The sequence below is a fragment of the Panulirus ornatus genome, chromosome 37 (assembly GCF_036320965.1).
Source record: "Panulirus ornatus isolate Po-2019 chromosome 37, ASM3632096v1, whole genome shotgun sequence".
Classification (NCBI taxonomy): Eukaryota; Metazoa; Arthropoda; class Malacostraca; order Decapoda; family Palinuridae; genus Panulirus; species Panulirus ornatus.
In genome coordinates, this window is record NC_092260.1 from 10,102,905 (window position 1) to 10,124,599 (window position 21,695).

Sequence of the window (21,695 nt, forward strand, 5' to 3'; positions counted from 1 at the left end):
TAATTTACAAGGAAGGAGTGCAAATGATTGGGAGATGTATAAGAAAAAGCGGCAGGAGATCAAGAGAAGGTGTAGGGTTAGAAAAGAGGGGCAAATGGGAGTTGGGGTGAGAGAGTAATTCAACTTGTGGGAAAATAAAAAGATATTTTCAAAGGAGGTAAATAATATGCAGAAGACAAGAGAAACAAATTAGAACATCGGTAAATGAGACAAAAAGGGAAGTAATAGCAGTTGTTAGTTGTAGAGTGAGGAGATGAAGTGAGTATTTTGAAGGATTGTTAAATGATGATAAGAGTGGCAGACGTAGGGTGTTTTAGTCGGGTGGTATGCGAAGTGAGAGAGTCAAGGAGAGTGGTTTGGTGAAGCGATAAGAGGTGGTGAAATGAGGTGTGAGATGAAGGCCCGTTTTCAAAAACAACACGACGGGGACTGTGTGACAATAGTGTGCGACCTTCGTAGGCGAAGGTCTTCACAAAGTAAGGCAGGGCTGCCAACATGTGGTTTGCTCACGTTCGATTGGCGGTTGGTATGCCGCGAGTCAGCAGTTGTAGGTAAACTAATATGGAGGACAGGAAGTCTGAACGCGTCGTGTCTCTTTTCACCAAGCAGCAGCGTGTGTTGGTGGCCTTGGTGGCGGAGAGGGACCATTTCATTCAGTGCAAGAGCCAGAACTCAGTGACAAACAACAACAACAACAAAGACAACAAGGGAGGAGATAGCTGATGTGTATAACGCCAGGATCACTGGACAAGAGCCGTGTGCTGCCCGTCCACCAACTGAAACGCTCCTGGAACCACATAAAATGAAGGTAAGCAATTCATGCATCAAAGATTGTTGTATTCTTTTTCTAAAATTGGTAATAAATCAACAAAGACAAGCTTGGAAAACACTAATTTAATTGAAAATGTATGGAAAAGTTGCCTGAAGTGGGGAGGGCTATGTGGAAATTCTTCATGAACAAGCACAAATGAGTAGGGCTTTGTGGAAATTCTTCATGAACAAGCACAAGTGGGAAGGGCTATGTGGAAATTCTTCATGGACAAGCACAAGTAGGGAGGGTTATGTGGAAATCCTTCCTGAATAAGCACAAGTGGGGAGGGCTATGTGGAGGTTCTTCTTGAACAGGCACAAGTATGATATTCTTCGTTAACAAATACAAGTGGGGAGGGCTATGTGGAAATTCTTCATGAACAAGCACAAGTAGAAGGGCTATGTGGGAGTTCATGAACAAGCATAAGTGGGGAGTGCTATGTGGAAATTCTTCATGAACAATCACAAGTGGGAGGGCTATGTGGAAATTCTTCATGAACAATCACAAGTGGGAGGGCTATGTGGAAATTCTTCATGAACAAGCACAAGTAGAAGGGCTATGTGGGAGTTCATGAACAAGCATAAGTGGGGAGTGCTATGTGGAAATTATTCATGAACAAGCACAAGTGGGGAGGGCTATGTGGGAGTTCTTCATGACCAAGCACAAGTGGGGAGGGCTATGTGGAAATTCTTCATGAACAAGCACAGGTGGGGAGGGCTATGTGGAAGTTCTACATGAACAAGCACAAGTAGGGAGGGCTATGCGGAAGTTGTTTATGAACAAGCATAGGTGGGGAGGGCTGTGTGGAAGTTTTTCATGAACAAATACAAGTGGGGAGGACTATGTGGAAATTCTTCATGAACAAGCACGGGTGGGGAGGGCTATGTGGAAGTCCTTCATGAACAAAAACAAGTGGGGAGGGCTGTGTGGAAATTCTTCATCAACAAGCACAAATAGGGAGGGCTATGTGGAAATTCTTCATGAACAAGCACAAGTTGGGAGGGCTATGTGGAAATTCTTCATGAACAATCACAAGTGGGAGGGCTATGTGGAAATTCTTCATCAACAAGCACAAATAGGGAGGGCTATGTGGAAATTCTTCATGAACAAGCACAAGTTGGGAGGGCTATGTGGAAATTCTTCATGAACAGGCACAAGTAGAAGGGCTATGTGGGAGTTCATGAACAAGCATAAGTGGGGAGTGCAATGTGGAAATTCTTCATGAACAAATACAAGTGGGGAGGGCTATGTGGAAATTCTTCATGAACAAGAACAAGTGGGGATCGCCATGTGGAAATTCTTCTTGAATAAGCACAAGTGGGGAGGGCTATGTGGAAGTTCTTGATGAACAAGCACAAGTGGGGAGGGCTATGTGGAAGTTTTTCATGAACAAGCACAAGTAGGAAGGGCTATGTGGAAATTCTTCATCAACAAGCACAAATAGGGAGGGCTATGTGGAAATTCTTCATTAACAAGGACAAGTGGGGAGGGCTATGTGGAAATTCTTCATGAACAAGCACAAGTGGGGAGGGCTATGTGGACATTCTTCATGAACAAGCACAAGTGGGGAGGGCTATGTGAAAGTTCTTCATGAACAAGCACAAGTGGGGAGGGCTATGTGGAAATTCTTCATTAACAAGCACAAGTGGGGAGGGCTATGTGAAAGTTCTTCATGAACAAGCACAAGTGGGGAGGGCTATGTGAAAGTTCTTTATGAACAAGCACAATATGAAAGTGAAATTTTACAGGAATGACTGAAGTTAGGTGAGGTCTTGTAGCAAGGCTGGGTAAAAATACATGCAAGTTAGATACAACCTAATAATTTAAGTATCCAATCTAGTTGAGGTGAAGGAAGTTTTACCTTCTTCCTAAACTACAGAAATACAATATATTAAAGTGTTTTCCGTGACTAGAGAAGTCCTGTTCAATGTATTCACTGTGTGTTGGCTTTTTATCACAATGTATTAGAGTGTTAGATTATTTTCTTTGACTAAAGAGGAAGTGCTGTTCAACAAATACACTGTATATGTATATTGTGTGTTGGCTTACTATTAAACTGATGAAATCTATTACAGTTATACTTCCTAATCAGGTAGAAATCCCATGCAGTTTACAAAATTATTTAGGGATGAAAAATGATTACAACATTTGATTATGGTAGCTGTATGAGATTGAAATACTTGTAATGATGAAGCATTCATGTGTTGAGTTAATAATAATAGGTAAGGGTATCAGGAAGTCATAAACCCTATAGTGGTATTTCACATATGGCCAAAGTGGCAGAAAAGCAATATGATTCAGTTTAGATACTTTACAAGTTTTATTCATGTGTTCATGGTTAATAATGTTCTTATTTGATTGATTTTCAGGGTTAAACAGGAGCAATCCTCATGCAAAAAGAAAATGAAAGCAACTGGTGGAGGGCGACCAACAAGGCCTCCCCAGAATGTGGGAGGCGATGTCTGCAGCTGCTATGCTGATAGGCCAGGAGCTGACCACGAATGACGTGCCATGGGATTCATTGATGTTCCACCCTCTTGATGAAGATGGCAAACCAGTGACCAGTGCCACCCTTGGTAAGTTAACTGTTTAAGATGTGCAATGTTTCATTATATATATATATATATATATATATATATATATATATATATATATATATATATATATATATATATATATATATTTTTTAGTCGCTGTCTCCCGCGTTAGCGAGGTACCGTAAGGAAACAGATGAAAGAATGGCCCAACCCACCCACATACCCATGTATATACATAAACGCCTACAACGCATACATACATACATATACATTTCAACGTATACATACCTATACATACACAGACATATACGTACATACACATGTACATACTCATATTTGCTGCCTTCATCCATTCTCGTCGCCACCCCACCACACATAAAACAGCGCCCCCCTCCCCCCGCGCGCGCGCGAGGTAGCGCTAGGAAAAGACAACAAAGGCCACGTTCGTTCACACTCAGTCTCTAGCTGTCATGTATAATGCACCGAAACAGCTCCCTTTCCACATCCTGGCCCCACAAAACTTTCCATGGTTTACCCCAGACGCTTCACATGCCCTGGTTCAATCCATTGAAAACACGTCGACCCTGGTATACCACATCGTTCCAATTCACCCTACTACTTGCACGCCTTTCACCCTCCTGTATGCTCAGGCCCCGATCACTCAAAATCTTTTTCACTCCATCTTTCCACCGCCAATTTGGTCTCCTGCTTCTCGTTCCCTCCACCTCTGACGTATATATCCTCTTTGTCAATCTTTCCTCGCTCATTCTCTCCACGTGACCAAACCATTTCAATACACCCTCTTCTGCTCTCTCAACCACACTTTTTATTACCACACTTCTCTCTTACCCTTTCATTACTTAGTTGATCAAACCACCTCACACCACATATTGTCCTCAAACATTTCCTTTCCAACTCGTCCACCCTCCTCCGCACAACCCTATCTATAGCCCATTCCTCGCAACCATATAACATTGTTGGAACCACTATTCCTTCAAGCATACCAATTTTTGCTCTCCGGGATAACGTTCTCGCCTTCCACACATTCTTCAATGCTCCCGGAACCGGCGCCCCCTCCCCCATCCTGTGACTCATTTCCGCTTCCATGGTTCCATCCGCTGCTAAGTCCACTCCCAGACATCTTAAACACTTCACTTCCTCCATTTTTCTCCATTCAAACTTTCCTCCCAATTAACTTGTCCCTCAACCCTACTGAACCTAATAACCTTGCTCTTATTCACAATTGCTCTCAGCTTTCTTCTTTCACACACTTTACCAAATTCAGTCATCAACTTCTGCAGTTTCTCACCCGAATCAGCCACCAGCGATGTATCATTAGCGAACAACAACTGACTCACTTCCCAAGCCCTCTCATCCACAACAGACTATTATTTGCCCCTCTATCCAAAACTCTTGCATTCACCTCCCTAACCACCCCATCCATAAACAAATTGAACAACCATGGAGACATCACGCATCCCTGCCGCAAACCGACATTCACTGGGAACCAATCACTTTCCTCTCTTCCTACTCGTACACATGCCTTTCATCCTTGGTAAAAACTTTTCACTGCTTCTAGCAACTTACCTCCCATACCATATACTTTTAACACCATCCACAAAGCATCTCTGTTAACTCTATCATATGCCTTCTCCAAATCCAAAAATGCTACATACAAATCCGTCTGTTTTTCTAAGTATTTCTCACACACATTCTTCAAAACGAACACCTGATCCGCACATCCTCTACCACTTATGAAACCACACTGCTCTTCCCCAATCTGATGCTCTAATGCCTCTACCCTCTAAATTAATACCCTTCCCATATGATTTCCCAGGAATACTCAACAAACTCATACCTCTGTAATTTGAACACTCACCTTTATCGCCTTTGCCTTTGTACAATGGCACTATGCATGCATCTGCCAATCCTCAGGCATTTCGCCATGAGCCATACATACAATGAATATCTTCAACCAGTCAACAACACAGTCACCCCCTTCTTTAATAAATTCCACTGCAATACCATCCAAACCCGCCGCCTTGCCGGCTTTCATCTTCCGCAAAGCTTTCACTTCCTATTCTCTGTTTACTAAACCATTTTTCCTGACCCTCTCACTTTGCACACCACCTCGACCAAAACACCCTATATCTGCCACTCTGTTATCAAACACGTTCAACAAACCTTCCCACTTCACCACTACTTGTTATTACCTCCCCATTAGCCCCCTTCACCGATGTTCCCATTTGTTCTCTTGTCTTACGAACTTTATTTACTTCCTTCCAAAACATCTTTATATTCTCCCTAAAATTTAATGATACTCTCTCAACCCAACTCTCATTTGCCCTCTTTTTCACCTCTTACACTTTTCTTTTATACATCTCCCAGTCATTTGCACTACTTCCTTGCAAAAATCTTCCAAACACCTCTCTTTTCTCTTTCTTACTTCATCTCACCATTCACTACCTTTTCTAATCATCCCCCCCCCTCCCACCTTTCTTATGACACAAGCAACTTTTGCGCAAGCCATCACTGCTTCCCTAAATACACCCCATTTCTCTCCTACTCCCTTACGTCAGTTGCTCTCACCTTTGGCATTCTACACTCAATCTCTGGTACTTTGTCACACAAGTCTCCTTTCCAAGTTCACTTACTCTCACCACTTTCTTCACCCCAATATTCTCTCTTCTTTTCTGAAAACCCCCCAGCTGCCCCTTTCAGCACGTTAACATCCAAAAGTCTCTCTTTCACACGCCTATCAATTAACACGTAATCCAATAACGCTCTCTGGCCATCTGTCTTACTTACATACGTATACTTATGTATATCTGTCTTTTTAAACTAGGTATTCCCAATCATTAGTCCTTTTTCAGCAGGCAAATCTACAAGCTCTTCACCATTTACAACACTCAACACCCCATGTACACCAATTATTCCCTCAATTGCCACATTACTCACCTTTGCATTCAAATCACCCTTCACTATAACCCGGTCTCGTGCGTCAAAGCTGCTAACACACTCACTCAGCTGCTCCAAAAACACTTACCTCTCACTTCCTTATGACCGGGTGCATAGGCACCAATAATCACCCATCTCTCTCTATCCACTTTGAGTTTTACCCATATCAGTCTCTCACCAACCCTTGACTTTACTCCCAAGACATTCCCTAACCATTCTTCCCCTTTACCCTTGAGCTTCGTTTCACTCAGAGCCAAAACATCCAGGTTCCTTCCCTCAAACATACTACCTATCTCTTCTTTTTTTCATCTTGGTTACATCCACACACGTTTAGACACCCCAGTCTGAGCCTTCGAGGAGGATGAGCACTTCCCGCATGATTCTTCTTTTGTTTCTCCTTTAGAAAGTTAAATACAAGGGTTTCTATGCCGCCACCGTCCCCCCCCCCACTCCAAAAACAGTTGCCTCTCATGATCTTTCTTATGGCCGGGTGCATAGGCACCAATAATCACCCATCTGTCTCCATCCAATTTCAGTTTTACCCATATCAGTCTCTCACCAACCCCTGACTTTACTCCCAAGACATTCCCTAACCATTCTTCCCTTTTACCCTTGAGCTTCGTTTCACTCAGAGCCAAAACATCCAGGTTCCTTCCCTCAAACATACTACCTATCTCTTCTTTTTTTCATCTTGGTTACATCCACACACGTTTAGACACCCCAGTCTGAGTCTTCGAGGAGGATGAGCACTTCCCGCGTGATTCTTCTTTTGTTTCTCCTTTAGAAAGTTAAATACAAGAAGGGGAGGTTTCTATGCTCCCGCTCCCGTCCCCTTTAGTCGCCTTCTACGACACTCGGGGAATACTTGGGAAGTATTTTCTCCCCTACCCCGTGATATATATATATATATATATATATATATATATATATATATATATATATATATATATATATATATATATATATATATATATATCACGGGGTAGGGGAGAAATATATATATATATATATATATATATATATATATATATATATATATATATATATATATATATATATATATTTTTTTTTTTTTTTTTTTTTTTTTTTTTCATACTATTCGCTATTTCCCGCAATAGCGAGGTAGCGTTAAGAACAGAGGACTGGGCCTTTGAGGGAATATCCTCACCTGGACCTCTCTGTTCCTTCTTTTGGAAAAAAAAAAACGAGAGGGGAGGATTTCCAGCCCCCCGCTCCCTTCCCTTTTAGTCGCCTTCTACGACACGCAGGGAATACGTGGGAAGTATTCTTTCTCCCCTATCCCCATACCATTCTCATATATATATATATATATATATATATATATATATATATATATATATATATATATATATATATATATATGAATTATACAGTATCCATATTGTAGAAATATAGCTATGAAAAATTAATTAACTTGAATAATAACGAAAATCATGTTATCAAAACTTTTCTTTCTTCTGCAGCTCGCCCCAACAGCCTCCCGTTCCTAGCGTCTCGCCACATCAGTTTCCTGGTCCCAGCAGCTTGTCCCACACCCAACATCTTCCTCAACTGCCTCTTCCATTGACCAGAGATGACCTCATGCTTCCATACCATTCTCATCAAACATCTTCAACAATGACACCCACACCTTCACTAACATTGCCACCTACATATTCCTCTACAATAGTTCTTCCAGCACCATCATTATTTATCCCACACACAGTTTCAGCTTCATCGTCAGGTTTATCAAGTAATATTTCCATACCCATATTCCCCACCTGTTCTCCCTCCTACATGCATACCTTCCACTAACCCCTCTATTGCAAAGAAGAGGATATTACAAGAGGAAGTATTCAAGAGGGACAAAGATAGTCATGATTGCGTGGCTTGCCCCGAAGAAGAGGAGGCGAGGAACACCAGGCAAAATTGGACCTCATTCTAACCAGCTGCCATAGGAAGCTCGACCAAAAATATGGGAAATCTGATAATTACTTTTTTCTTGGATGATGGTCGAGAAGCTTACATATAAATGGCAGATGCATACAAATATATTGCTGAATCATTGAAAGAAAAGTCAGAAGACAAGTAGTTTAAAAATGGTATAAATAGTCTGCAACTGATGATTTTATTATACCAACATTTATGAAAAAAAATAATTCTATAAGAAAATATTAGCATAACGGCATACTTATTGTAAACATCTCAAGAAATGTCATTCCTCAAATATTCATTTAGATTTGAAAATAAATATTTACAATGAGAAAAAAACTTCCATTTTCATATATATATATATATATAAATGGGCACTGTCAAAACTCACCAATAAATTAATTTAAATAACCAAAATATTGTTTATATACACATCTAAATTGAAAGCATAATAATGACTACAAAAATTGTGGAAAATGATGGCAGTTACAACAATCTAGAGGCTCAAGCTGGTCATCTGGTAAATGTGAACAATTGCTTCATTGTGCACAATTGCATGTCACGAATTTTGGCATTGCATGCACGTTGGTCCTTACAGAGATTGAGAGGATTGCAAATCTCCTATGAAGTATGACAGAGGTATACCAAATGGTGTTAAGAGGTATAACCTGCAAGGCTACCCTCTGTCCCCCCCCATAAAACTCCTATGAATCCCTGAGTGCTGTCTTTCACACAAGGATTCATAGTAAATCCTAGCAACATGTGCACTCCCAGGCCGACTTGCAACGATATTTGTAACCTTCAGTCCCGCGTCACAAACACCCATAATACTAAAAAAAAAAAAAAAACCTTGCGGCACCGGTACACCCCTGCATATGCACCTCTGGGCTTGGTTGTTGGTATGGGGTCCCATAGACGCAGCCAGCAGCACCTGCCATTCTTGTAATCAGGGCGAACTGACGTTATGCAGCCCTCACTGGCAGGTCCAGGGAACTTGATGTTTCAAGAAGGAGCCAGTGCTGCTATCTTGGCGTCCCTTCTGTTGACACTTACACTTGTCTGAGACATGTCTGCACAATCAGCCATGCTCAGCTGGAAGTTTCCAGTGAGCATAGCTGTAGATGTGGTAGGGTTGGGAAACCTGTGGAGACGAAAAGTAATAACGGTAATGTTATACACATTACTAATTACTATAGAAAAATGCAAACCACATTTAAAATGGAATGTTAAGCATCTGAGTTCATTTTCGTAAGTATACTCATTGTTTTAATCCAGCAATGCATTCTTCACTGAACAGCATATTACACTGTTGTGGGCAGAGGTAAAATTGCTATGCTCACCTCTGTTATTGGTTGCTGGAGGTCGATGACTGATGCTTTCAAGAAGTTCTTGGGTACATCCCTCGGACAGACGACAATACCTTACAATGAACTCGTCGTTAGTGTAAGCCTGGAATGGATTCATTCTGTCTCCTGGATGATGTCTGCTCACTCTGTCAATTTCTAGTAGACGTTCTATGTTCTAGATGAAGCAGATAGTCAAAATGATCCATCCTGGAAAGTTGTAGACAGCCTTAGCATTAAAACCACACTGTACAAAAAATTTTTTAAGCTATTTAATGGTGTTTTTTAGTAACTACAAAACGTAGCCACATTTTGCGGGGGCTAGTGGTAGGTGGTATATGTACTGGTGATGGTAGATGAGGCAGCATGTGGGAGGAATTGTGAAGATCTTTGGGAAAAGATTACTCATAAAATGTATGTACTTAGTCATAAAATTTACTTTGAATCATTTATCTTTACCTTCACTTGCGTACAGGCAAGGTAAGGCAATTATAAACACCAATTCAGGATGCAACCGTGTGAAATGAATATGAATATCATTTCCCGTACCTTATTTAACATTTTATGCTTTATAATTGATTCTTGTGGATAAAACACATTTATTATGTGAATACTACCTTTTACCCTAGAAATATCCTCTTAAGACTCAAACAAACACGAACAATTTCTAGTACGTACCTCATTAATATGGCAGCAGTGATTTCTTGGTCTGGTGCGGGAAGGCAACTTGGAGGGTCTTCAGGAGGGATCTAGGACCAGAGAGCAAAACATAAAACATTTTCAAGTAGCGGTAAGACTCGCACCGGTCTCGATAAAATATTTTCTCGTAGCTTTTATTCGAATTCACATCGCTTCAGCATAAGATTTTCGAATGTGTTTAATGCATAAAGAAACATTTAAGAGATGAAATATATAATTGCTTACGATTATTGTCCGTCGTAAAGTCTCATCGCGAGAGGGTTCCCTTGCGAAGGCCACCTTTGCAACGTTCCAATAAATCCATCGCATTGTCGTCCCAGCCAGCCACTCAGTGTCGACCTGTGTCGCATTACCACGTTCTTGAATACAGCTGGAAATGCGGCTGGAGTTAATGGTATTGCTGTTGAATGTATTAAGAAAGGGGGGTGACTGTGTTGTTGATTGGTTGGAAAGGCTATTCAGTGTATGTTTGGATCATGGGGACTGGCGGAATGCATATATAGTGCAACTGTGTAAAAGGCAAAGGGGATACAGGTGAGTGTTCAAACCACAGAGTACACATGGAAAACTGTATGGGAGGGGTATTGATTGAGAGGGTGATTTGCACGTACAGACCATCAGATCGGGGAGGAGCAGTGTGGTTTCAGAAATGGTAGAGGATGTGTTTTCAGGTATTTGCTTTAAAGAATGTGTATGAGAAATACTTAGAAAAACAGATGGCATTTAGGGTTCTGGAGAAGGCACACGATAGGGTTGACTGAGATGCTTTGTGGAAGGTCTTAAGAATACATAATGTGGGAAGAAAGCTGATAGAAGCAGTGAGGGATTTTTATCAAGTGTGTTAGAAGTGTGATTGAGTGGGAAGAGAGGAGAGTGAATGGTTCCCAGTGAAGGTCGGTCTGCAGCAGGGGTTGTGGGATGTCACCATGTTTGTTAACTTGTTTATGGATGAGGTGGTGAGGGAGGTAAATACAAGAGTTTTGGAGAGAGGGGCAAGTATGCAGTCTGTTAGGGATGAGAGGGCCTTGGAAGTGATGCAGCACTTGTGGTAGATTCGAGTGAGAAACTGCAGAAGTTGGAGACTAAGCTTTGAGGAGTGTGTTAAACGAGGAAGTTAAGAGCAAATGTGAATAAAAGCATGGAAGCGGAAGTGAATCACAGGGTGGGGGAGGGGGCGAAGGTTCTGGGAGCGATGAAGAATGTGTGAAAAGAGAACGTTATCTCGGAAAGCAAAAATGGGTATGTATGAAGGAATAGTAGTTCCTTCAGTATTATATGGTTGCGAAGCATGGGATGCAGATAGGTTTGCGTGATGGAGGGTGGATGCCTTGGAAATAAAATGTTTCAGGACAATATGTGGTGTTATGTGCTTTGATCGAGTTAGCAATGAAAGGGTAAGAGAGATCTGTGGAAAGAGTGTCACTAAGAAAGAGAAGAGGGTGTATTGAAATGATCTGGACATATGGAGAGAATGAGTGAAGAAAAGTTGACAAAGAAGATATATGTGTTAGAAGTGGAGGAACAAGGAGAACCTGGAGACCAAATTGGAGATGGAAGGATGGAGTGAAAAAGATTTTGAGTGATCGGGGCTTGAACAGGCTAGAGGGTGAAAGGCATACACGAAATAAAGTGGAACGACGTGGTATACTGGGGTCAACTTACCGTTAATGGACTGAACCAGGGCATGTGAAACGACATCCGGGGAAGACCATCGTAACGCCTGTGGGGCCTGGATGTGGACAGGGATCTGTGGCTGTTTCTTGGTGCTACCTCGCCGACGGGGTGGCTCCTGGAGAGGCAGAAGGCGACAGAGTATGAATATTTATGTATATATATATTAAACCACACTGCTCCACCTGGCTCGATTCCTTGCACGCCTCACACCCTCCTGCACGTGATTTGCTTCCCTGACTGATGTCCCCATTTTGTTACTTTTGTTTCTCTCACACTACACTTCCAAAACATTTTTCTGATTCCCTCTGAAGTTTGCATGCATTCTTTCCCCCTTCTCTCAACACCTCAATTTCCTTGTCCCACCACTCGCTACTGCTTTTCACATATCCGTGTCCCACATTCAGCATGCCATGCATTTCTCCCTCTTATGTAAGCACTGTTTCCCTAAATGCCTTCAGTTTCCTGCGTTTCGTTTGCTCTCACCTTATGCCGTTCTTCATCTAATGTCTCTCGATATCTCCTAGCACAAGCCTCCCTATAGAGCTCACTCACTTTCATCAGCCTTTTAGCACCCGTGTTATTTCCTCTTTTCCTGAGACCTTTACATGCTCTCACCCTCGTCTTCAAGGACACCATCCTTTGAATTTCAAGAATTCCTGAAGTTGATGATGTAAGTCTCCTTCATTCCTGTCCTATGGCTTGTATCGCTCACCCTTGATCTTAGAGTTAATTAGTGACTGCGATGCTTCGCCTCAGTAGGATATACAACTATGTAAACCGTGTTCTTAGGTCGACCAGTCTTGTATAACCCTTCAGAGTCAGCGGGACTTCTTCACTCTCTTCATGTGCGCCATTTGCCTCACATTTGAGTATCACCTTTGAAAGAACATAGAGTATTATGGGTTAGTGATGTGATAAGTCATTACAAATGAGTCTGAGTTAAGAAAACACAATCGACTCTGAAAACTAACGAAACCTGACGCCGACTAAACTGTCTGTTAGCGAGCTGCCACAACTGTTGATTATAACATGATATAGATATAGTCATCATCTATAACTTACTTACAGTGGTCATATTTTCCAGTGGATGAAGGCTACAAGAATATTTACATGGAAGCTTCATAGGATCATGTGTGCACTCCCTCCTCTCTCTGATGAAGACGAGGATGGTCAGGGTCACCTGGGCCAGAGCACAATCTTCATCCACATTAATTAACATCCAGCAGATCTACACACTCCATGAACAATACTGGTACCATGTTGGTGGCTCGAATCCTTGTACGCCGACCATCAAAATCGTGTTGACAACGCATTAGGTCAGGCGGTACACTGATCTGCGCTGGAGAACCCGTGTCATGCGCGTGTCTTGGGGCTTTATCGCGTAGCTGTGCCGCCTACCGCCCAGCACCTCCGCTCACCGCAGGAAGGAGTTTCAACGTTGTGTCAGTACTGAGAGGTCGAACACATAAGTTTTCCGTAATAGAGAATAAAAAACAGTTATGCATATATCTGTTGGAATATTCCTTTCTTGGAGAAGAAAGACGTGGGAGTAAATGAACGTGTAAAAGGTACTTTGCAACAGATGCGTAAAGTAAAGAGTAGAGAAGGATAAGGAAACATAGTAGATTCTTTGACGGTCTTCAGGATGGGTCAAATGATAACTTAGCATGTCATGGGAACGAGTAGAATAGATATTCATAAGACGTTTAACGAGAGGATAATTGAAGTACCTGACGTTAACGACAAATGTTAAATGGGAGGGAATCAGTAATGCGAAAGGTGGAAAAGAAACAGGGATGGTGACATGTCGGATAGCAAACCTGATGTGACGTTAATAGTCTCAGGGAAGACAAGGGCAGCTGTGTTACCCATGTAAAGAAAATAGATGATTGGAAGTGTTGGAGAAAAAGTTTTTGTCAAAAGGAGAAATAACAGGAAAGAGGTGATGATCAGTGCGAAGGTAGGAGGTAAAAAAAACAGCACCAGTCAGTGAGGAGGATGGCAGTGTGTGTTGTGTTAGACGTGTGGCAATTCAGGACATGATGTGATAGGTCGCTGGGTGTGGACGAAGGAACAGATGGTGAGATACTGCTAAAGGTGTTTACTTACTAATGGGATCAAAAGGGGTTGGAGAGGGTCGTGTGCCAAACTTCGGGAGAGATTTAAAGATAACTTTACCGTACAGAGGAGGAGAAAGCCCACAGATTAATGGAAGAATGAATTTTTTGACTGTAGAGGAAGGGTTCGGCAGGATTGGTAACAGGATTAAGAAAGTGAGTAATGAAGGACTCTATCTTAAACAGGAACTGCTCGTGAATGAACCAGGATGCGAGAAACAACGGTGAAGACGGAAGATGGTTGAGTGGTAACAGATTGTGATGAGGTGAAGAGGCGATAAGGTGAGTACTTTGAAGGACTGTTGAATGTGCTTGACGATAAGGTGGCAGATGTAGGGTGTTTAGGTTGGGGAGGTATGCGAAGTGAGAAAGCCATGGCAAGTGGTTTTGTGAAAAGAGAAGAGGTAATGAAAGCTTTGCGTATGATGAAATGTGTCAAGACGGTTGGAGTGGATAGTATTGCAGCTGAATTTCTTAAAAATTAGAAAAAAAGGTGACTGTGTGGTTAGTTAGGATTTTCAGTAAATGAATGGATCATGGTGGCATAGTATAAAGGCAAGAGGGACATAGGTGAGTGTTTGAATTATGGGAGTATAAGTTTCCCGAGTGTACCTGGTAATTTGTATGGCAGAGTGGTGGTGTGACAACTTGGTGGCACGCACGGAGCATCAGACTGAGGAGCAGTGTGGTTTTCAGAGTGGTAGAGGATGTGTGAATCAGATGTTTCCTTTGAAGAGTGTGTGAAAATTACTTTGAGGAACAGAAAAACAGAAGGATACGCACCTGGCATTTATGGATACTGAGGAAGCATATGATAGGGCTGGTGAAGATGTTCCGTGGAAGGTGTTATGAATATATGATGCTGGGGGTGTGATGTCACCAAGGCCGTTTATTCCGTTAACTGATGGGTTGGTGAGGGAGGTAAATGCACGGGTCGTAAAGAATGGATCTGGTTTGCGGTTTCTTCAGAATAAGGGGGGCCTTGGAAGTGAGCCAGTTCTTGGTTGTTAATGACACGGCGCTGGAGGCAGATGTGAGTGAGAGGCTGGAGAAGTTGACTCTCACTCACTAAGGGAGAATATGGGAAAGGAGAAGGTTGAACGTAAATTTGAATAAAAAGCTGGGCTAAGAGACAGGTTAGTTGGGGACGTGAGTTTAAATGCTCAAAACTTGGAGGAAGTGGAGTGTTTTAGACACCTGGGAGTGGACATGGTAGCGAATGGAAGCATGGAAGGTGAGATGAATCATAGGGTGGGTGAGAGGGCGAGGGTCTGGGATCTTACCTCTGGACCATCGATGAACCAAGTGTGTGGACGTGAGGACCCATAACTGCAGTAGTAGCTTTGTTCGCTCCACGTTTTCGGCGGCCCGGGTTCGATTCTTGGGTGCGCAACGGTGAAATTGCTCAGGTCCGAAGTCAACCCCAGCGGTTCATCCACCCCTGTGGGTTGGTCAATGAAATGGGTGTTTAGCTTAGCTTACGATCGAAAAAATACTTATACATATACATATATATATATATATATATATATATATATATATATATATATATATATATATATATATATATATTATATTTATCTATATCAATACGCAATGGTCTCACCTGTTATGACACGAGGTATCATTATCTCCGCATTGAGTACAGAAGTGTTCGCTGTACGCACACATGTTTCATGTATGATAGCAAATGATGGCTGATGGACCATGTTATATGGTACGTGGCTCTATCTCCTCCCTCCTCTCTTTCCTCTACTCTCCAAGCTCCGTTATTCTCCTGTTCCCCCAATTGTCATCAAATTTTTCTTCCCCGAGAAAGAAATACCAAAATGCCACTGTGTTTCCTTCATAATGCCACTGTATTTCCTTCATAATGACAGTGTGTTTCCTTCGTAATGCCACTGTTTCCTTGATAATGCCCCTGTATTTCCCTCATAAGGACACTGTATTTCCTTCATTATAACAGTCATCTCCCATTACCTCAGTACTGACATATCCTTTCCTAAGGCACTCCAAATGTGGAGTTGTCCAGGCAATCCTCCTCCCACAAATTTCAGCCTCCTGCAGTACAGTACATCCCAATCCCCCATTCAGATTTCGAAGCTGTGATGTTTGGACGGAGGATGACAAGTGTTTCGTGATGAAGATGTGAGGTATGTCCGGTAAGGGAGGTATTAAGACTAAGGCAAGGAAGAGCCGCACAGTCTAAGAGTAATAAACAAGATGAAGCTGATAAGACTATACGAAATGAAAGAATAAAGGAGTGTGGAGAGAAGGAAGAAAGGAATAGTGTGGTGTTGAGGATGGTGGAGGTGCAATGTATGTACGTACAATGAACACCGAGCAGAGATGGATAACGATAATGATACCTTGCCACCATAACTGACGCGATGATCGCATGATAGTGGGTTATATGTTCACGAATATTCCCGTTTACGAAACGTGAAGGTATATATTGATATTTACATACAACATGTATATTATTGTAAAAAAAAATTGTGTACACCACTCATGGATACTCTGGCTGGACAATAACCTTTGTGATTATGTATACACAGACAACAACGTCCACTGTATGTCAGAGAAAGGTAATTATTACCTTCCAGGTGGGCTATAGTGGACAGACACACGACTGATCACTTGTGTAGGGTTTGACGCATAGTGTGGGCTGACAGACAACAGCAACTGATACCGAGAAGAGGTGGGTGATAATGAATGATGAGATGATTCAAGAGGGGAAAGAGGAGTAACAGAGGACTGATCAATGATAATGTAGTGTTGGAAGGTGTTTGGCAACTGTTGGGTTCGGAATTCAGCAAACGGATGAACGAACCAAATGAGACGAATCAGGTGTTAGTTGAGTCACCTAAGCAGTACATGTGCTCTCACGCAGTCTTTAACGAGCAGGCGTTATTTTCATATCAAATTCTTATCATTTTCTAATCTAACACTTGCAGGAGACATTTTTGTGTGTGTGTGTGTGGAAATTGTGTATTCCTTTGAAAAATAAGACGGAAAGGCTCAGACAGAGGTTATGGTCTGACTACTAAAAATCCTCACGTTTTCTTTTTCTAAATCTGTTCAGCCCATGACGTCTTGCACGACCTTTTCCTAACTTTAGCATCTCACAGTTATCAAAAGGATCAAATGAAGTCTATTATTTTTTCGCGAGAGAGAGAAATGAAACCATGATGCGATATTAGGGTTTAGTCATCATGAGAAGAGTGAAAGTGGTGAATATATTTAATAGTGTGTGTCGACAACATTACTTGGTTGTACGAATTTACAACAATTAGCACCCTAGTGGTGGTAGGTCTGTGAACTGGACAAAAGCGACAGCCCAGCGAGATATAACAATGATACCCTAGCGAGACAGATTAATGCGATATACTCTCTGTGAGACATACCATTGGTACCTCAGTGAGATATACAAACGGTATCCATCGTGACACAGACCAGTGAGATATACAGATGGTACCCCACGTGAGACAGCCCAGTGATATACACGATAAAGGCAGATCAGTATTTTGGTCAATAAGATGGACACCAATACAGTAGGTCTACCTGATGGTATGAACGAATGAGAGAACCCTGATGAGATCAACCAGCGAGACCTGTCTGTAAGATGGATCAGTGAGGAAGACTAAACAGACAGGGACATCGATGAGACCTACCGATGTAACGGACCACAGAGAAACATCACCGAAAAATAGCAGTGGGATCCTTCTGTGAGACGGACTAAATGAGACTGATAAGTGCAACAGATGGAAAAGAACTCGTGAGATGAGCACACTGCATGAACCAGTTAGTGAACCACTACGAAGCAGGTGTGAATTATGTAACCTAGTCAGATGGACCAGTATGAGTATGGTTCACTAAGATAAACCAGTAAGATAGACCAGAAGAATGAACGAACGAGATGGCCCAGTGAGCCACAATAAGATGGCCCAGTGGAGTGAACAAGATATGATGGACTAGTGAGACAAATCAATGAGACGAGCCAGTGGAATGGGCCAGTGAGACGGATCGCTGAGAGATATAAATGAAACAGACCAACAGAGAGGATCCGTTTGATGGACAAACAAGAACCACTGGGACAAACCAGTGAGACGAACATATGGGACAGGCGGGTGAAGGGACCATTGGGGAAGAGCTTTTGAGACGGTCCACTGGAACTGATCAATGGGACGGATGAATGATAGGGATCGCTGGAATGGGCTTTAAGAATTAACCAGTAGTCAAATGGAACGGACTATGTTGACAGACTAGTGGATCAGAGCAGTTATGTGGACCAACAGAATAAACAAACTGGACAGATGAACCAGAAAAACAGTAAAACAGAGCAGTGGAATAGATCTCGACAGCTCCTGACGAATGAGACAAGTAAGATCCTCGTCCTGATAAAACCGTAACTCCCAGTCCCTACAACCCTTACTGTTTAAATAGTATCCCAAGCCAAGTGTTATCTCCAGAAGGTCTAGCACCAATGCACCTATCTTCTTACTGCAGTAAGAAATTTCTTCCGTAAGCACCATGCCATCACGAGCCTTCTTCAATATGCCACTCCTTCCCCTTCCCAACGCTTGGTATTATCATAGTCGGTGAGGCGAGGAGCAGACATGTGTTCAGACATCATAAAATCATCTCCCGCCGCAGCATCTTACCATATATTACCCTCTGAACGTGGCCAGGATGTAAATAAGCAAATTCGTATCACTGCACTCCTTCCAGAATGATAAAAAGCAAATAAAAGCTGCCAGAAAGTTATTGATCATGATACATTCCCTCGTCCGCACCCTTCATTTGTTATTGTTGACAATCGATCCCCGCGTGTTCCTCGTGGCCAATCACCGACGAGGAGCTCGACTGAGTGTTATGATTCGCCCACTTCGCCGCTGATGATTGGTCAGTCGGCCGCTTGACAAGGTTGCCACCCAATTTCCTGGCCAAATAATTCGACAGCGTTCATGGGAAGGTTTGAATACCACTTGTAATTGGATAATTGTATCGAAAACTGTTGACACAGCCGGTTAGATAGGGTGGGAGAAGAGAAAAGGGGTTAGCCGTGTTGTGATAGCGCGGAACTGGCCGATCGGCGAGAAAATAATGGTCAGAGGAGGAGGAATTCCATCCTTACGACGCCGGCAGTTAGAGATCATCGTTTACATTATGTGTGACGATCAATTGTGACTGCTATTGATCAGAAAAAGTAAATGGGGGTCTCATCTCAATAATTACAGTCTATTGGGGAGCGATGAAGATGATGCCCCCAGAAAGGGCTTAATTTCTGGTTGGCCGTCGGCGAGTGTCAGAGGTTTTCGACCGTGGCGCGGGCAGCCACACGGACGTCTCTGCCGTAGGCCTTGAGGGGGCTGTGTTGGTCTGAGCCCTGCGCGAGCTGAGCGCTTTCATGAGGGGATGAGTCCCCAGGCGGCCATTATCATAATATGAATGATACACATCCCGGGGAACTTAACTCGTTAGGTACATAATGACATAATGATAAGTGGAGGCGTCGTGTTGGGAGATACGAGTGGAGTGTGAGCCATCTCGCTCCCTTACCCACCAAGCTCCGGTCATCTGCACAGATATGTTTCCTTACGCTCGTGATGGTATATAGAGGACCACATACCTGCTAAAACGCTGGTTGTGTTTCCTTGGTTGAAGACAATACAGATTATTCTAACATCCAAGCTTTTTTTTTTTCTCTTAGGACAACACGTCAGGTCGATTACTTAGGGAAATTCATAGTGTTCATTATCAAAATTCCAGTCAAGCATGGATAACCAGAAGCTTAGAATATTATTACAGCTTTTACTGAACCTAAGTTAGAGCTTGTGTCACAAAACTGGTTACTCTATTTGACGAGAAATACAGATCTGCTAAAGTGGGTCCAAAAGTTGGGTGTAATAAAAGATTGTATCAAAAGTAAAGGAGCTGAAGTATCGGAAGAGGATCGCAGCCATGGAAGAGCGAGGGGAGGTGGGAGTTGTAACTTGAAATAACACAATGTTTGAGCTACTTAACGACATCGATATATAAGCAGTTCGTCTGCATGACGAAGATCTGATCTGCGAGAAAACCTGAGGAGGACACCATACAAGGAAGGAACAAAACTTCGTGAGGGGACACTGAATATAGTCATGCATAAGCAAATGTCCTTGAAATTACTTGGCAGATGAATGTCAGAAATGGGAACCCCCCAAAAAACAAACAAAGAACACTTCCTTGACATACAAAATATGTTATCATGAATAAGGAATCACACACACACACACACACACACACACACACACACACACACACACACACGCGCGCGTTCACACATGCCACACACACATGCCCAAACATTCATACAAATAAAGATACCCATAGGTGCTCACAGAAACACACACAAACTAAAGCCCACAAACACACTTTCATCCATGCAAGCACAGGCACACATGTACACTCATATGCAGATTTGTGCTCACGCAAACACGCGCACCGCCAGCAACACAGTCGTGTTCTGAGTTGACATCTTGCCGAGCTTGTCACCTGAGCAACATGGAAAAAAGGTCGTGTGGGTGGGAAACTACAATTTGCTCAGGGTCTGTTCAGCTGCTTAGGGTCTGTTCATTACATAGACACGCACCACATTATCCATATGGGCTGTAAAGTAGCATGTCAAGTTACAAGCTTAGAATGAACGCCTCATGTATTCATTACATAGAAACACATTCCAGACTGGATATATATATATCCTATGAGCGGTAGCGCATAGGAATTGCAGAGACCACAAAGGGTCTTTGTCAGACCTCGTGGACTGATATTCATTAAACAACTTTTTATGATGTTGGTTCATAAGTTCCAGTTCAGACATCATATCGTCTTCCATATAGTAAGTTTTGCCGACTATATGCAAAAAGTGGATACAGTTTCAGACTTTCAGTTATCCTGTTATCAACAATAAGGTGTTAAACCATTCTTGCAGGGTTTATTTAGACCTCTCCCTGGAAGGCACTATTCACGTTCTAAGACACAATGCTCTAGTCTGTGTCCAAATATCTGGCCACTAAGCCACAGCCCAATAGCACGTATATCCTAGCCTTAATCTAGTAATACCAACATCTTGTAATGTACTGATCTTATTACCCTCTCCATATACATGTTAAACTTTACATATTTCACTGTGCTGGGAAATATTTCTACTTGTGCTCATCTGAACTCATCTATTGGCTTCAAAGAGGTCTAGTAGTTTCTTTCAAATTACAGTTTTAAGACTCAACTGATAACCCAATATTATCTTCAACAGACCCTTTACCAAGTACAATTTTGGCTAAAGCATCGACTCTGTCGTGATCACGGAGGCCTATGTGAGAGGATATCCATAATAATTTGATTTGAATCCCTCGGCCAATAATGTTTGAATATCTGTCTCTGGCTTAAGAGATGAGCATGTTACATTCTCATCATAGGAATATTAAAGGCAGGTAGTGAATATAGATTCAGACGTAATTGAACTGTCTACGGCAGTGATTTCTACCAGCTCAGGGGCGATGAGCATGGCTGCCAGTAAAATTTTTAAGGAAGATGGCCAATAGTTTATTCAGACATTTTTCTGTCATGTATCACCACTGCGCTG

The 21,695-nt window shown here is 42.3% G+C and overlaps 2 long non-coding RNA genes across 3 annotated transcripts; one reads left to right on the forward strand and one right to left on the reverse strand.

Moving 5' to 3' along the window:
* Positions 1-562: 562 nt before the first annotated feature.
* On the forward strand, positions 563-8,644 carry LOC139760704 (uncharacterized). Its single transcript, XR_011715388.1, has 3 exons — positions 563-808; positions 3,181-3,387; positions 7,791-8,644. It is a non-coding gene; the product is annotated as an uncharacterized lncRNA (long non-coding RNA).
* A 169-nt stretch (positions 8,645-8,813) lies between these two features.
* LOC139760705 (uncharacterized) lies at positions 8,814-13,423 on the reverse strand. Of its 2 annotated transcripts, none has more exons than XR_011715390.1 (7): positions 13,065-13,423; positions 12,667-12,830; positions 11,943-12,069; positions 10,506-10,650; positions 10,260-10,330; positions 9,579-9,791; positions 8,814-9,379 (listed from the first exon to the last, which is right to left on the reverse strand). It is a non-coding gene; the product is annotated as an uncharacterized lncRNA (long non-coding RNA). The 2 variants fall into 2 exon arrangements; XR_011715389.1 differs by having other exon boundaries at positions 12,570-12,830.
* Positions 13,424-21,695: the final 8,272 nt, after the last annotated feature.